Genomic DNA, 14,046 nt, shown 5'->3' with positions numbered 1-14,046 from the left:
CAACAAGCCATTTTTTTTGCATTATCGAGTCCGAGAAGACAAAAATGGAAGCTAATATATATTATGTGCATAGAAGGCCCAACCATTGGTGAAAATGGCCAACTAGGGGCTTGGCACGCCCCTAGCCTTCCCTTTTTTCCTATTTATTCATTTATTTATGTTTTCTCCTATGTGTAATTTGTTGTATTTTGTATTTGTAAAAATTTGTAAAAAACTCATACATCTATATTGGAACATTATGGTTTGAGCTAGTCGTCTTAGAACAACGGTACTTATGCCGTTTAGTTCGACTTTAGGTCCCCAAATGATTTTCAAAACCCGGATTTAATTGATAAACGATTTTCTCTAAAACATGACTAAGTAAACGAATTATTTCAACAAAATACGGGTTAAAACGAGGACAGGGGAAGAACTACAACGCTATCACGTTTTTCCAACACAAAACTGAATAGAATGCATTTTGAAATTAAGGAAAAACACACTCTCTTTTTAATCCAGCTTTTTTCTGGGATTTAGATGACAAAATACGCTAAAAAAATTGGGCTAAGCCCAGTTTTTAAATTAAGGTACGAAAGCCAAAAAAAAAACGTCTTGAACCACGCCTGATTAAACCTTCTTCTTTTTTCAGAAAAAAGGAGAAGTAGAATTAGACATTTTTTGGGCCTGGCCCAATGCAAGAAAAAATGATTTTTTATAACTGGGCTTTAAACCCAAATATAAGATAAGAAATCAGCATTTTTTGTACATATCTAGTAAAGAAGTATAACCTTTTACACTTACAAATTGAAATACGTATAAATCATTTGTGAACATAAAAGTTTTGGATAAGAACATTCTGAAACGTATTAAACGAATTAATCCGAACCACGTATGAGTCAAGCATTGTCACACCCTAATCTTACCAGGGGTGTGATGGGCACCCGACCCCATATTCGGAGCCGAGCAAACCCGCTGACTCTTATTACACACATACTCGCTTAGACTTCTAACTTAAATTAAATGAAATACATAATGAGAGCTTTTAGAAATATTCTTTTTCGTTGTTCTCAAATCAAACAAAATCTGTAATCAGATGGAATTTATAACATAATACATAAAGACACATCGGTTGATGGAGCCGCTTACAAAACCGACAACCTATACCCACGACTATGTCTGCAAAGTCTCTAACATCAATCAGAAATCATAGCACATATACTCTGACTCGGCAGCACTCCAGGAGCAAATGGAGCTTGCCAACACCGCTGGAACATTTTCTATAACGGCTTCTACTCATCTGGGTGTACCTGCGCGGCATGAAACGCAGCCCCCGAAGAAAAGGGGGTCAGTACGGAATATGTACTGAGTATGTAAAGCATGGAGTACAGAAAACAGAGCCCTAATCGAAACAAGCAGTACAAAAGGTAAGTACATTATTTAGAATACCAAAAGGCTTATTTTTCAAAGCACAGATCATGTATGCTGATGTCATATGTCAGAAGAAGTACAGAAAATAAGTAAATCATCCAGAGTGCCAAAATGCTTACTTTCCAAACACAGACCATGCGTGCCGACATCATATGTCATCATATACATATACATATACATATAACAGATCCCGGCCCTCTAGTGAGGGGCGCGGTGAATAGAGTCGTCATATATGCCGATATCGTATATCAGAAGAAATACAGAAGGTAAGTAGCTTATCCAGAATGTCAGAATGCTTACTTTTGAATCACAAATGATGCACATCAAAATCATGCATGGGGCACAGGAACATGGTCGCCACTCCTGCCTTTGGCGCCATAACACATCATACTCCAGAAGATTTCATATCTCCGTAGCATCTCCGTAACACATAACACATCATAACATATACACGGTACCCGGGACATATCATACTCCGGGAAACCGGACACATCATACTCCATAACATATACACGGTACCCGGGAAGCGGACACATATACACGGTACCCCGGAACCGGACACATCATACTACGGAATATATATATGGAACCCGGCCCTCGAGCAAGGGACTCGGCGAACCATACGCACGATACATATCGGCCCGGGACTCGGTGAAGGAGGTAATGGCACATGCACGAGCAGAGTAGTGAGAGACTATATGCATATAAAACAAATCTTAAGACTCGATAGACAAGTATACTTACCGACACCTGAAGGCTCAGAAACAAGTTTCGGGTCAATCCGACTTAGTATAAGAAAGTTATGAGCGTCTGAAGTACAGAACCTTCTACGAACGTTTCAGAAGCCATTTTTGGAAAATCAAAGCAACAATCATATCAAGTACCTTTCGGATATCGTTATGGATCAAATCAAATATAGCTTTTGGAACCATATGTACATATCGAAATATATCAAAGACTCAATGGAATAATCGAACGTGCTAGCATTTGAAAATCAAAACTTTAGTCATATCAATTATCTTTCGAATGTCATTCGGAAACATATCAAATAGATCTTCGGACATCATAGATACACATCAAAACCGTATGGAATAGCTTATAGAAGTCAAGAATATTAGCCATCCTAGTGGCTCTAAGAATAGGAATTTCTTTGGAATTATAAACATATACTTGGTCATGTTGGTTTCACAAAGATCATGCCAAAAGGAAGAAAGGGTAAGTCTTACATACCTGCTCCACGCCCTATTAGCAACGCTTATTTATCCAAGCTTGTTAGTCTACATTCAAGAAGATTTATATAATTATTAGATTCATCATCATATACTTGTCTTAATCCTTCAAATGAATTCATTTATAATCTGCCGAAATTTCGGCAACATTTCCCCTGTAAATACACCATCCCCGAGAATCTAACTCGGCCAATTTATCAACAACAATCCGAGAATTCAACTCGGCCAAATTATCAACAACAATACCAACAATCATACTAACAATATCAACAATCAATTCAAGACGCATTCTAACATTAACAACCTTTGTCATACAATTCAACGACATTTCATTTATATTCAATTCAATTCACATAACATTCAAAACAACCCAATCAACATACTACTTCACCCGAAACCTTCCAAATTCAACAAGAACAATAACAACCTATTTCCTTCTTTCAAATTCAATCACAACAACCCAACAATTCACACACTAACAACATTGTTTTCTATAAATACAAGAAATGGCTTTTAACATCACATTAGCTTCTAAACAACTCTCCAACACTTACAACTTCAACTAGAATCATTAAAATTTCATTTTCATCATAGATTCCATTACAACAACAACCAAAATACTTAAGAAAAATTGATTCATTCTCTTCCATACCATACAACAACCACACGGCCACAACATACATCCATATTTTTCATAAATTTTACCCATTTCTACATACTACAACATACACAACCATCCATAACATATAAAAGAAAATTAATTCTTACCGTTTTCCCTTAATTTCTCACTTGTCTATGATTATGAACTTGCAACAAAAAGAGGTCTTCTTGCTCCAACAATTATACCACGTTAAAGAGGACCTTCAAATTAGTAGGAATACTAGAAGAAAATATTTTTTTGGATCAAAATTGAAGGCTTCAATTTTTTTTTGCCCCTTGGCCGAATGGCCCTTTGTTTTTTGTCTTCTTCAAGGTTCTTGAAAATTCTAAGTGTTGAGAATGAAAAATGAGCTCTAATTCTCATCTTTTATGTATCAAAGTTGGGCTCCCATGTGGGCCTTGGCCCACTTCATGTGGCCGGCCACTTGGCCCCTTTTACTTAAGCCCACTTTTTTTTTTTGTTTTGTTTTGCACTTCATGAAAATTTATTTTTCAAATTCTAAATTTGCCCCTTAGCCTTCCTCCATATTTCCATGAGTCATCTTGCGAATTTCCCTTTTTACCCCTAGCCATTCTTAATATTTCCACATCAAAAATTTTCATAAACAATTTATGTATTAAACAAGATCAAAATATAGCCTTGTCCTTAACTTGTCGCAATTACCTTAAAATATCCGAATGTGCAAAATACGGGATATAACAAGCATGAACAAAACTCATTCATTCCACACTTAAAATAAATAACCTTTTTATATCTTTGCAAAATAACTACTATCCTTATATATAAAAGGAACTAGTTGTATTCGTATATTATAAATCCGAACCTAAATATCCTATATGTAAAGGGGATATACTCAATTTATTTCAAAAAATAGTATGCAAAATGACAGGCTTTATAATGCGGGAATAAAACACTAAATAAATAGTTCATGCAAATGCTCATACATTGGAATTCGAAGGTCAACTATATAGTACAGATTCTTAGTACTAGGGTGTCTAACACCTTCCCTAGGGGATCATCAGAATCCTTACCTAGAACTTTGGATTACGAAAGATTTTTCACGGTGTATGAATAAACCCTTCAAAATTGGTTTTCCTAATTTCCTAAAAATTAAGTGGCGACTCTTTTAAAACAAAGTCCGAAAGAGCACCAACAAGTTCGAAGTAGCTTTCCGAGCGCTAACCCCGCCCGTGAAATGCAAACCGTTACACCAACAAGCTCGAAAATAGAATAACGGAATATCAGCTAAATCTAAGCTTGTCTTCCCGCAGTCATTTCCTCGAGGATAATATACCAATGATCCCGTGAAGCCAGAAAGTATCCATCAACATTTTTTCATAAACTATAACTTCAATATCCCAATCAACGAAATATCATAATCATCCATAACTCCATAAGTAAAATTAATGTAACCACAAAAACTTCTTATAGTTTGCCTAGGTATTATAAAGTTCATCCCTTACCTCTCAAATAACTTTTTTTTTATGAGCCGTCTACAAATTTTATAGATCAATTTAAAAGCACTAAGATAACTTGAAAATAAAATCATCTTGATAACTATATAGAATAGAGAATATTGACTCTTCAACAAAGAGAAGGCAGGAATATCGCTTGGGTTGCTACCTAATTTCACTTTATAAGCTTATTCCCTAGGTAAATTACTCGATTCCTTAATGAAAAGATAAGGTAAGAGAATATGGGTACAATAAGTGACATGCAGGAGCAATTTCTTGCTAGAAATGTCATTCAAAAGATAGAAACTGTCATATACCCACTAAATTTAAATTGCCAACATAGAAGCTACAATAAAACGAAGAAATATTACCAAAACAGTGGTCAAACCAAAAAATAAATAGAACAAAATGAAAAAAATTTGAAGAGTGAATACTCCATATTCCAACTACTAACAGAAAAGTGCAAGAAAAAAGTGATATTGCAGAAAAAACTTACCAAAAAGAAGAGCTTCATTGAGAGCAGACAATGGAACGAAAGAGAGAGAATAAGTCTTCTATATGTATGAAGACAGATGGAGTACACCGGTATTACTTTAGTGAGTACATATGTCTCTATAGAAATGCTAGAATTACGAATATGCCCCTAATTAAAAATTCATAATTACATGTATACCGTGTTCGTACGGTGTTCGTCCACCCCAAGTGTCGAAGAAATTAGAGTGTGTTTTATGTGTTACTAAAGTCCTGAAATCTTTCAACAGGATTTGGATTGGTTAGCCGATGGGGCTAAGGAAGTTTTTTATTATTAAAAGGGCATTAGCTTATTGTTTTTATATTTTATGTCGGTCAGCATATGCATTTTTTTTCCTTTTTTCTTGGTTTGCATACGGATGGTAGACTACTGTATTGTATTTCACATGGAGCAGATTAATTATTGGTGACCAAGAGATTGAGAATTTATCAGGTGCATGTCTTTCTTTAACTATGGTGACTTTATTCTTTTTATCTTTTAATCTGCCATACACTTTCTGTTTCCCAACTTAATTTCAATGTCTATTCTTTTTTGTAAATAAATAACAAGATACATATCATAATTTTTCAGAGATTTCCTGCTTTGACAAAGGTTCATATTTGTATTTAGGATTAAGGCATCACGTCCTACTCGGATAGTCTTTGAATACCAGGATCCATGGATTTTTTTCTTAAACGGCACAAGGCCTAATCCCGTCCTACAATCATGCGGTAAGTTAGTTCAGAAGTGAAAATCTAATATACATTCTCAATATCAACGACAAATGTAATAAAAAAATATACATTCTCTGATTTGTATTTTTTTTTTTTATCGGGTTGAATTTTGAAATTCTTGGACATGCCTATTAAGAATTTGACATTTGTCGTTGATATTGAGAGATTGTTGTGCGTGTGTGAAGAAAGTCTAATATGAAAAGTAGAAAAAACCCTAACTTATATAGTGTTGAATATACTCTTAATGGTGAAGCGTTTTCGGCAAAACCGTGTGGTATCTTTCAGAATACAATGATTCAATTAATTAATAATTAATTTTGCCGAAGGAAGTAATATAGCACATATATCTCCTCTATTCAGATAGTTACATGGTTGTCGGATGGAGCTAGACGGTTTGTCATTGCATCACCTTATATATTGCGGGCATAAAGAATTGAATCTTTTTCTTCAATTATGGACAGAATAATGTATTTTTCAGTATAATGGTAGATATTAGGCTTAACCTAATAATTGGGACTTTAAAATAAGCTAAAACAATTTTCTATTGAATTTTGGTAAATCACCATTGCCACAAATATACAGCAAAGGTGTCGTGCTTCTAGGAGGACAATGGCTACATGAATATGATATGGCTACATGAATATGAGTTTCGATAATTGAAAGGTATTAGTAATTCAATATGAAGAATGAAGCAGTTGTCACGATCCAACTAGAGGGCCATGACAGGTACCCGGAGCTGACTATCGAGCACCAACGATCAGCCTTATCATCAAACTCAACCTGAACATACACCATTCTCAGCACAAAACCCATCGTGAAACGATCTTCAAATATCCCCCAAAACATGTATATGTGCATAAGCCCACGAGGCTACAAAAATGATGTACAAAATATACAATGAAAATGTCACATAGCGTCTACAACCCACACATAAGTATCTACAAGCCTCTAACTGGAACACTGTAATCATAAGGACGGGACAGGACCCCGCCATGCTCCAATATGTATACAAAAGAATATACCAAGAAGTGGCGACTCCGGAGTAGTGGAGTGCTCCTGTATCTCCGCTGAGAAAGCTCCTAGGAATCCGGTCCGTCCCCCTATCTATCTGTGGGCATGAACACAACTTCCATAAAAGAAAAGGACGTCAGTACGAACAATGTACTGAGTATGTAAGGCATGTATATCAACATAATAAAGAAATAAGAGAACATGAGATGAAGAGATAACTTATAACTGATTTCCTCTTAAGACGGAATCATGCATGCTAATTAAAAAAAACGTCATAGCATGTATACATATATATAAACTGCCCGATCATATAGATAGGGTGTGATCATCATCAGCTCGCGTCCGAGCCTCCCGCTTTCGGGGTAAACATCTCAAGCCGCCCACTAGTGGTGTCTGTCTGGCCAATTAGGCACGGTGTAATCACCATCATAGCTGTCCACTACGCCTATCGTAGTGGTGACTGCCCGACCAATTAGGCACGGTGTAATCTTACATATACATAATATGAAGCATGCATGAGAGCTCAAGTAAAAGTTGTAACTCTATCAGAGTGACGTAAGGTCGGGAACCTCCAATTACATTATGGAATAATCATTATCGCTATTTCTCACCTTGAAGAAATTAATATCATGAGGTGAGGCAACAATAAGAAATAACATCAATGAAATCATAACGATAGGATTATCAGGCTCATAATAGCATCATTATCACCATCATTATCATGGAACATATCCCATTTCGATCTCATAAGAAGCTCTTAAGAATCATGAACTTTCAACTTTTGGGATGTAAGAAGGTCATGGAATATATGGAAGGTAGTAATATAAGAGTCATGCCTTAAAAAAAGAAAGGAACTAGCCTTACATACCTTTACGTCTCCTTAACGACTAAGCATTCTCCTTCTAAGCTCACAACTCTACATTCAAGAGAGTTTGTACTACATTAGATCATTTGAATCATGCTTAAGTCTAATCTAAAGCGACTAAGAGCTAACGAAAATTGGGCAGCATTTCCTTTGTTTCAACAACCTTCTCCATATACCAAACAACTCCTAAATATCAATAGCAACACTCATAATATCATAATCAATAGACTTTCTCAAGTTAAACATTATTCACTTCTCAAATTCACTTTCAAGGTCATCCATAACCATGACTACAATACAACACCATACTCATTCTTCACATAATACTCCCTCAACGGCATTAGCATCATTCATAACAAGATTATACTCATCTCATGCTAAGAATCATGACTTGAATTAACTTACTACTCAATATACCATTATTACTATATTTTGAGCTCATATTCTACATTCTTCTCTAATCTAAGTCTTTCAACCACTCAATACCTTTAATAACATGAAATAAGTGTAAAACTCACCTTTAATTATGTAGGAATGATCTTTGGATAAAGATACTTCACTTGAGAAAAACCCAACTTCAATTCCAAAGGAAAACTTGGCCTCCACAACCCTAGTGAACACCCATGCACTTGATTCTACTAATTCTTGGTGTTTAATCTTTGATTTCTCTTGGATATATGTTAATATGGTGTATAGAATATTCTAGAGCTCTCAAGAAGTGTGGAGAAGGTGAGAAATGAAAAATAAGACCTTGGGTCATCTTTATATAAAAAAAAAATAAAAGTTGCCCGTAATGGATTATACAGACAATTATACGGTCCGTATAAGTGACCGTAGAAGTGCACCAACAATCAATCCATTTTGTAACTGTTGTAGGACACTTATACGGTCCGTATAAATGACCGTATAATCTCACCAAGACTGACCCCTCACTGTGACCGTTATACGGACCCTTATACAGCAATATAAAGTTATACGGACCGTATAAGTGGTCGTACAACTCACATTTTTTCGAAATTGTTCTCATCGATTCTTTTGATCTTCAATCCTTATAGAATCTTCTTGGCACTTGTTTAACACTTCATAACCATCTACGAACCTCTGTAACTACTTCTCAAGACATTACTAAATAATCATTAAATTGATAGCTTGCGAAACCTTCCCAACACAACTTATGCTTCCCTTCCTTCGACAAACTTAGTTTCACCGAGTCATATGACTTCAAAATCTTGTCGTGTACACTCTAAGGTTGCTAAGTTCTCTCCTTATAGTCATAAGGACTTCATTTTCACCTTGAGCTTGCGTTAGTCTATTCACAGCTCAACGTACGAAATGTCCGAGGTGTAACAGCAGTCATGGACATAAAACTTAAGAACATCAAGAGCTTTATCAATAAATTAATCTTGGTTATATATATATATATATATATAGATGGAAGGATTGGTTTTTTATTCATCTTACTCGCTCGGTGACAGAAGAGTTGGTTTACTTAACATCCTTCGTTAATTACTCTGAATTAAATATTTTTATCTCCCTAACTCTCGCTATTGGTATTACTTGATATATCTTCAAAACTATTTATAAGGATACACTTCTTTTAAAAAAGAAAATATGAGATTTAAGTTGGTATGTTTTTGTAATGATTCCCACGTTGGGATCATCATGAAAGCAAAAAAAATAGAGAAAGCAAAAGGAAATAAAAGATAAAAATTTAGATTTTCATTCAACATCTCAATAATAAACTTTTACAAGGCCTATATCGACTAAGGGACTCAACTTAAAATTATACTAAATAAGGGACTTAACTATAAATATAAAAACGTCTAACAACTCGTAACTTCTTAAACATAACTATTACGCGATAAGCTCAATGTACTACCAATACGTAACAATCCATCCCCCTTAAACAACCTTGTCCTCAATGTTGGAATATGAACTCGGGAATAGGGGAGAAAACTGAGTCCAAATAGCCAGCTGAACAAACTCTCGACTTGATCCTTCAGAGGCATTATTTGCACTACGGATTTGGGTGAAGCCATTGCTCTTGTGTGGCAGGTTCCCTTGCATACCAAACAGAATCTACCACTGCCGCATTTCAAAGCAAGACTGAAGCTCGTGGCTAAGAATTCCGCAGTAGCAAAGAAAGATATACCAATTTTTAAATCACAAAAGAGTCGTCCAAGATAAGTACAGTTAGTTTTAGAACTACTGTCGTTGCCACTAAAATTGAGCTTTAAAGTAACATCAAACAGAATAAATCTTGTCCACCTATATGCATTAGTAAAGCAATATCTATGTGAACCCCAAAAGAGCCCTTGGGATCTTCTTGTTGTTGCTACACTATGGGCAGTTCCACCTTGTGCACCATATAGTAGAGGTGAACTCCATGACATGTAGCAATGATTCCTTAAACTTTTGACTTTATCACAGGCATACAAATTCCAATTGGTTTCAGCACCATGTGCTTGAAAATGACCCAATATAACATAGCATAAAGAAGCAGAAAACCCGTTAACCACAAAGCACCATGAGTCACAAGTTAACACTGGCAATTCAGTCACTGCCCAGCTCAAAGTATAGAATAAATTGTTCAGAAAAGTGGAACATATTTGTCTCTTATAAGTGCGAAACTGTTGTAGGCATTTCTGGTATAGAGATGTTGAAAATGAAGAGGGATATCTATGTTTTAATGAACCATTTTGACACATAACAACACCACTAACCAGCTGCTCATGCTCCAATCCAGCAAAGGTGCTACCACCAATATTAAATTCCAATGCAGTTTCGTCTATTCTCTCAACAAGATTTGGAGATACCTTCTTCGCTGTTTCATTTATTGACCACGTAAAGATGCCTCCTCCAGGTTCAAATACAAAAATTGGTTCATTTATTTTAAACCCGTGAATGAAAAGGTGTTCAATGAAGCTGTGCAAACATGAGGATTTTATTCTGCACTCCAAATTTTTAAATTTTTTCTCTAAAATTGCCGAATTATTGGTCACTAGTGGTTTCACACAAGAAATCCACAAAAATCTTGGGGACTCCGCACCAAAGAAGTGAGGTTGAATCACTTCATTAGTAGATCCCGTCACCTTGTAAACATTCGAATAAGCTCCTGATTGCATTTTTTCAATAGCACCCTCTTCGGCATGATCAACATTAGCAGTAATGACAAAAAATGTCATATCCTCAACAAGCTTGAGAGCTTCTTCCGAACAACCAGTTCTAGGGAGATAAACTATGAAAGTGCAGTGAACTATGAAAGGTTGAATCCTACAGTCCTTCTCCATCATTTCCATCCAATGTTGATCATGCTTCTTAGTCTGACTGAAAGCAGCCATATTATCTAAAACCCATAAAAGTTTCAATGCTCCGAAATAAGTGCGAGTCTCGAGAATTATGAACTTAGATAGCACCAAAATAGAATCATTATCTTCGCTATATCTCACCTCGAAGGAACGAGTAACATGAGGTGATACCATCAAAGATAAGTAAGATCAAGGTATTCATGGAATGGCTCAATAATTTCATAATGCTCTCAAATCATAGCTTCAGAATTTCTAGAATAGAATCATCATCATCGTCACAATCATTAAAGAACATTTTTCATTTAACATCATAAGAGCTTTGCAAATCTTGAATTCTTACTTTTGGGAATAATAACGGCATAGGAATATAGAAGGAATCCTAGCTTAAGAATTATGCCTTTGAAAGAAAGAGACTAGCCTTAACATACCTTTCGGTCGCCTTAGTCGTTCAACGTTTATTCTTCCAAGCTCGCAACTCTACACATAAACCATCCATATTATCATTAGGATCAATATCATACATTTGTCTAAAGCATTCAAATGAAATCTTTTTAGAATCTGCCGAAATTCGGGCAGCATCTCCCCAATTTATATGCCTAGCCCGAAATCACAATCCAGCAACCAACAACAACAACAATACCAACATCAACCACAATACTATCAACACCAATATATTCCACAAAATGTCCCACACGACATTTGTCCAATTTTCAACCAACCATAACAACAACTATAATACCATAATCAAAGAATTATATTCAATTTAATCTCTAATTAATCCAAAATTCTCTTTCAAACTCACTTCATGGCCATCAACTTCAATTCAACTTTTTATGATTTTTTTCCTACGGTTCTTTCCTCTCTAAGAATTTCTAAACCTTTATATCATCTCAATCATGTAAATAATAATAGGAAAAACATGCCTTATAGTAGAAGAACTTCACTTTATTCACTCCTTTCCAAGATCAAGTTCATTGTCACCTTGAAGAGAAACAAGAACAATTACCTTCCATGGATTTTTTTTGAGGTTTTTGATGTTGATATTCTCTCTTAATAATATGGAAAGGTTATGGAAGATTATGTAAGGATTATGGAAAATTATGAAGAGTTATGGAATGTTATGGAAGATGATGGAAAGTGATGGAAAATTATAGAACTCTCAATGTCACGACCCAACTAGTGGGCCATGATGGGTACCCAGAGCTGGCTACTGAGCACCACTCACAATGCTATTTATCATACTCAACCTGGACATATATCATTTTCAACATAGGACTTGTCATACACCAATTTCCGAATCTCCCAAAAACCTGTATATATACATACAAGCCCATAAGGCCACAAAATAATGTACAAAATAGACACTGAGGTGAGCATAAGACATCTACTACCCCACATGAGTATTTACGAGCCTCTACTAGAGTACTGAGACACAAAAACGGGACAGGACCCCGCCATGCCCAAATATATACACAAACGAATATACAAATAGTGGCAACTCCGGAGCAGTGGAGTGCTCCTGTACAACTGCTGGTAAAGCTCCTAGGTGTCCGGCCCGTCTCCCTGTCTACCTGTGGGCATGAACACAGCGTCCGTAAAAGAAAGGACGTCAGTACGACAATGTACTGAGTATGTAAGACATACATGATAACATAATAAGGAAGTATAGAAAGCATGAGAAGAAAGGATAACAGTGACTGTTTGCCTCTTGAGGCAGAATCATGCATGCTCACTTTTACCTTTAAGACAAATCACACTTACGTACATAACTGTCTGAGTCAATAACATCATTAGCCCGCGTCCAGGGAAAATCATCTCACGCCGCCCACTAATGGTACTGTCATCATTATTCATAAGCTGCCTGCCTTAGCGGTGCTGCCCGTGCTATATAGACACGGTGTAATAAGTCGCCCGCCTTAGCGGTGCTGCCCGTACCATATAGGCACGGTGTCATCATCATTATATACTTATCATGAAGCATGCATAAGAACTCAAATAAAAGCTATAATTCTATCGGAGTGACGTAAGGTCGGTAATCTCCGATTATCTTATGGAACAATCATAATCATCTTGTCTCAGCTCGAAAGAACTAGCATTATGAGGTGAGGCTAACAACAATGAACAACATCAAAGAATCATGTAAAGATCATTAACATTATAATATCATCATATCATAAGCTTTAGAATCTCTAGACATAGCATCATCCTCATCACGATCATTACGGAACACATCTTATCTCTTCCTCATAATAAGCTCTTAGGAATCTTTAGCTCTCAACTTGGGAATATATACAAAATCATAGTATAGGAATCATGCCTTGAAAGAGAGGGACTGGCCTTACATACCTTCACATCTCCTTAACTCTATCGACTAAACGCTTTCCTTCCAAGCTCACAATTCTACATTCAAGAGAATTCGTATAAGGTTAGATATCCGGAAACTTACTTTAAGTCAAAACTAGGACGACCAAGGGCTAACGAAAATTGGGCAGCACTTCCTTTGTTTCTACAACTTCCTCCATACAATAAACAACTCCGAAACATCAATAACAACACCCACAATATCATAATTAATAAACTTCATCTAGCTAGACATGACTCAATTCTCAAAATCCCCTTTCAAAGTCATCCATAACCATAATTATGACACAACATCATATTCATTCACATATAATTCTTCTACAACATCTTTAATATCATTTATAGCAAGATTATACTCATTACATATTAAGAACTGTGATTCAAGTCAAGTTACTATTCAAGAATACCATTATTTCCATATTTGAACTTCATACTCCACTTTCTTGCATAATCCAAATCTTTCAACTACTCAATATTCTTAATAACATGAAATGAATATAAAACT

General features: G+C 35.8%; 1 long non-coding RNA gene across 1 annotated transcript; it reads right to left on the bottom strand.

The window, feature by feature from the left end:
* Nucleotides 1-823: 823 nt before the first annotated feature.
* LOC132636749 (uncharacterized) lies at nt 824-5,417 on the bottom strand. The gene is made up of 3 exons (XR_009581407.1): nt 5,248-5,417; nt 2,638-2,684; nt 824-1,286 (listed from the first exon to the last, which is right to left on the bottom strand). It is a non-coding gene; the product is annotated as an uncharacterized LOC132636749 (long non-coding RNA).
* Between the last annotated feature and the right edge of the window lie 8,629 nt (nt 5,418-14,046).

This window comes from Lycium barbarum, chromosome 1 (genome assembly GCF_019175385.1).
Source record: "Lycium barbarum isolate Lr01 chromosome 1, ASM1917538v2, whole genome shotgun sequence".
NCBI lineage: Eukaryota > Viridiplantae > Streptophyta > Magnoliopsida > Solanales > Solanaceae > Lycium > Lycium barbarum.
This window is presented reverse-complemented; position numbering and strand designations above follow the sequence as displayed.